This window comes from Oratosquilla oratoria, chromosome 6 (genome assembly GCF_046742065.1).
Source record: "Oratosquilla oratoria isolate Oo_2021 chromosome 6, ASM4674206v1, whole genome shotgun sequence".
Lineage (NCBI taxonomy): Eukaryota > Metazoa > Arthropoda > Malacostraca > Stomatopoda > Squillidae > Oratosquilla > Oratosquilla oratoria.
In genome coordinates, this window is record NC_134782.1 from 59,107,089 (window position 1) to 59,111,481 (window position 4,393).

At 43.5% G+C, this 4,393-nt stretch overlaps 1 pseudogene; it reads right to left on the minus strand.

The window, feature by feature from the left end:
• Positions 1-2,406: 2,406 nt before the first annotated feature.
• LOC143026681 (5S ribosomal RNA) lies at positions 2,407-2,525 on the minus strand (annotated as a pseudogene).
• Positions 2,526-4,393: the final 1,868 nt, after the last annotated feature.

Consider the following 4,393-nt stretch of genomic DNA (forward strand, 5'->3'; position numbering starts at 1 on the left):
AGAAACTCTACAATCCGATCTAGATAAATTATCAAGTTGGGCTAGCAAGTGGCAAATGAAATTTAACGTTAACAAATGTAAAGTTATGCACATTGGAGGTAACAATGATCACATCCAATACCAAATGAATGGCGAAATACTGGATTCAGTAACTAAAGAAAAAGATCTAGGAGTTTTAATATCAAATGATTTGAAGCCAAGTCAACATTGCTCAGAAGTTGTTAAAACAGCAAACAAATTAGTTGGCTTCATCGGAAGAATCTTCGAAAATAAATCAGAAAAAATATTGCTAAACCTCTATAACTCCTTGGTTCGTCCCCATCTAGAATACTGTGTACAATTTTGGTCCCCATACTACCAGAAAGATATTAACAAACTAGAAAGAGTACAACGGAGAGTGACCAAAATGATACCAAGGCTGAGAAATCTGCCGTATGAAGAAAGACTAAAAAATCTAAACTTATTCTCCCTCTCAAAAAGAAGAATGCGAGGAGATTTGATTGAGGTTTTTAAAATGTTCAAAGGCTTTGACAACATTAATGTCAAAGATTACTTCTTATTAGACCAATCAAATACAAGAAGACGCCACGATTTCAAAGTAATTGGCAAAAGATTCTCTACGAACGAAAGTAAGCACTTCTTCTTTAACCGGGTTGTTAACGTGTGGAATTCGTTACCTCCCACTGTCGTCGAAAGTAACACGATAACAACATTTAAAAATCGCTTAGACAAATACTTGGAATCTAATCCGCAGATAAAATATTATCCTTTGCAATAAAAGATATGACAATCAGACATTTAATCATAATTGGATTAATCGGATAGGATAGTGATAGCAGTAGTGTTAGTTCGAAAGTAACAACATAAGATAACAACATTTAGAAATCACTTAGACAAATACTTGGAATCTAATCCGCAGATAAAATATTATCCCTTGCAATAAAAGATATGACAACCAGACATTTAATCATAATTGGATTAATCGGATAGGATAGTGATAGCAGTAGTATTAGTTCATCTTCTATCGCCTAGTTGCCCTGTTTCCTTAACTGTAGTGTAGTTTAGTTAACACAAACAGCCTCGTTAGGGCCAGTAGGCCTGCTGTTGTTTGTTCTTCCTTTGTGTTCCTTTGTGTGTTCCTCCTCCTCCTCCTCCTTCACTTCCCTTCTTCCCTTCTTGCTTTTCCTTCTCCCTTCTCAATACATAGACATTTCTTCTCCTCCATCTCTTCCCTCTTGTCTTCATCCTTCCTCCACACTTCTCCTCCTCTTTGTTCTCATCTTACCCCTCCTCCTTGTTCTTCACTCCATATCACTTCCTCTTCCTCCTCCCCTCCGCTTTCCTCTCCTCCCCGCCTCCTCTTTTTCCTTCTCTTCCTTAGTCTTCACTCCACGTTCCTCCTCCTCCTCTTCCACCTCCTCCTCTTCCGCCTCCTCCTCTTCCTCTTCCGCCTCCTCCTCCTCCTCCTTTTCCTTGGTCTTTACTCCACATCCTTCCACCTCCTCCTCTTCTTCCTCTTCTTCTTACACTTCTTCCTTCCTCTTCACTCCACATCCCACCTTCACCTCCTCTTCCTCGTCTTCCTCCTCCTCCTCCTCCTCCTCCTCCTCCTCCTCCTCTTCCTTGCTCTTCACTCCCATCGCCTAAACATGGTCTCAATATCTCCCTCACTGTCTCCGGCATTTCTGCGGAGATATCGCCTCCCATTGACGTCATGCGGAGGAGACCTACTCTCGCTGCCGTCTCCTCCCCACCCCCCGGAGACCCTCTGGAGTTTGTTTACATTTGTAGCCCCCGCCCCCCCTCCCCTCCCCCTCCCCACTCATCCTCTCCATCCCCCACCTCCTCACCCTCCTATCGTCCTCCCCCTCACCATCCCACACCTCCCCCTCCCCCTCCTCCTATCCTCCTCCCTCCTCCCCCTCCTCCTATCCTCCTCCCCTCCCCCTCCTCCTATTCTCCTCCCTCCTCCCCCTCCTCCTATCCCCCTCCCACCTCACCGTCCCACACCTCCTCCCTCTCCCCTCGACATCCCCTCTCCCCCTTCATTATCCCACACCTATCCCCCTCCTCCCTCACCATCCCACACTTCCGTACTCCCCTCCTACTATCCTCCTACTCCTCCCACACCATCCAATACATCCCCTTCCCCTTCAGTAAGAAAGAAGAGAGGAAATGTAGAACACAAAGGAACACAAAGGAAGAACAAAGAACAGCAGGCCTACTGGCCCTAACGAGGCTGTTTGCCTTTAGTAAACTAAGCTACAGCTAAGAAAGCAGGGCAATTAGGCAATAGAAGATGAACTAACACTACTGCTACCACTATCCTATCCAGTTACAATTAAATGCCGGGTTGTCAGATCTTTTATTGCAATGGATAATATTTTATTTGCGGATTAGAATGAATACTAACAGCATCTGGTGCTCCCAGGCGGTAGCCCATCCAAGTACTAACCAGACCCAACGCTGATTAACTTCGCTGATCGGACGAGAAGCGGTGTGTTAAGAGTGGTATGGCCGTTGAGGATGAGGAGGAGTATGAGGTTTAGGTGGAGGAAAAGGAGGAAAAAGAAGAGGAGAGGAAGTGTAGGAGGAAGAGGTGGAGTGTGAGGTTTAGATGGAGGAGGAGGTGGAGGAAGAAGAGGAGGAGAGGAAGTGTAGAAGGAGGAGGAAGAGGTGGAGTATGAGGTTTAGATGGAGGAGGAGGTGGAGGAAGAAGAGGAGAGGAAGTGTAGAAGGAGGAGGAAGAGGTGGAGTATGAGGTGTAGATGGAAGAGGAGGAGGCGGAGGAAGAAGAGGAGGAGAGGAAGTGTAGAAGGAGGAGGAAGATAAGTATGAGGTTTAGATGGAGGAGGAGGTGGAGGAAGAGGAGGAGGAGGAGGGGAGGAGGAAGAAGAAGAATTGGAGGAAAGAAAGTGTTGAAGGATGAGGAGGAGGAGGAAAGGAAGTGTAGAAGGAGGAGGAAGAGGAGGAGTATGAGGTTTAGGTGGAGGAGGAGGTGGAGGAAGAGTGAGAGGAAAGGAACTAGAAGGAGGAGAAAGTGAAGGAGTATGAATTTTAGAAAGAAGAAAAAGATAAGAAAAATCTGTTTCTCTCTTGGTGGGAAGTGAGTTTATTTTCCCACCGCGTTCTACTGATGAAGAACAAAAGATAGAACAAGAACAAAAGAAAGAAGAAAAGTAAAAGAAAGGAGAAGAAGAACAACAAAAGAAAGAAGACGAAGAAAAAAACGAAGAAGAAGACGAAGAAGAAGAAGAAGAAGAAGAAGAAGAAGAAAAAGAAGAAGAAATAGAAGAAGAAGAAGAAGAAGAAGAAAACGAAGAAGAAGACGAAGAAGAAGAAGACGAAGAAGAAGAAGAAGAAGAAGAAGAAGAAGAAGAAGAAGAAGAAGAAGAAGAAGAAGAAGAAGAAGAAGAAGAAGAAGAAGAAGAAGAAGAGGAAGAAGAAGGTGGAGGAAAACAAAAAGAACAAGACGAAGAATGAAAGGAAAAAAAAGAAGAGGGTGAACAAAAACAAAACAAAACGAAGAACAGGGATTACAAAAAGAAAATCGAAGAACAGGGAGAACAAAAAGAAAATCGAAGAACAGGAAGAAGAAAAAGAACAAATCAAAGAACAAGAAAAAAAACAAGGCGAAGAACAGATATAGCAAAAACGATAAGACAACGAACAGGGAGAACAAAAAATAAGACAAAGAACAGGGAGAACAAAAAGAACAAGACAAAGAACAGGGAGAACAAAAAGAACAAGACAAAAACAGGGAGAACAAAGAGAACAGGACGAAGTACAAGGGAAAGAAAAAGAACAAGTCGAAGAACAGAGAGAACAAAAAGATCAAGACGAAGAACAGGGAAAAGATAAAAGAATAAGATGAAAAAAGAACAAAACGAAGAACAGGGAGAACAAAAAAAACAAAACGAAGAACGTAGATAACAAAAAGGACAATACGAAGAACGGAGAGAACAAAATGGACAAGACGAAGGAGAGGGAGAACAAAAAGGACAAGATTAAGAAAGGGAGAACAAAAAGAATAAGACGAAGAACAAGGATAACAAAAAAGAAAAAGAAAGCCTCAAACGACCAATTTCATCTGCAGCCATTGGGAATCGATCCCGTGCCTCCAAAGCTAGGAAGTAAGATCGAAGACCATAGGGCTGATGCTCAGGAGACGCTTCCTCCTCGCGTTCTTCAAAGGTTGGCCTTCGTCAGGAGGAGGAGGAGGAGGAAGAGGAGGAGTATGAGGTTAAGGTGAAGAAGGAAGAGGAGGAAGTGTGGAAGAAAGAGGAATATGAGGTTTAGGTGAAGAAGAAGGAGGAGAAGAGGAGGAGTGTGAGGTTTAGGTGAAGAAGAAAGAGGAGGAAGGGGTGGAGTTGGAGTAGTAAAGATGGAGGAA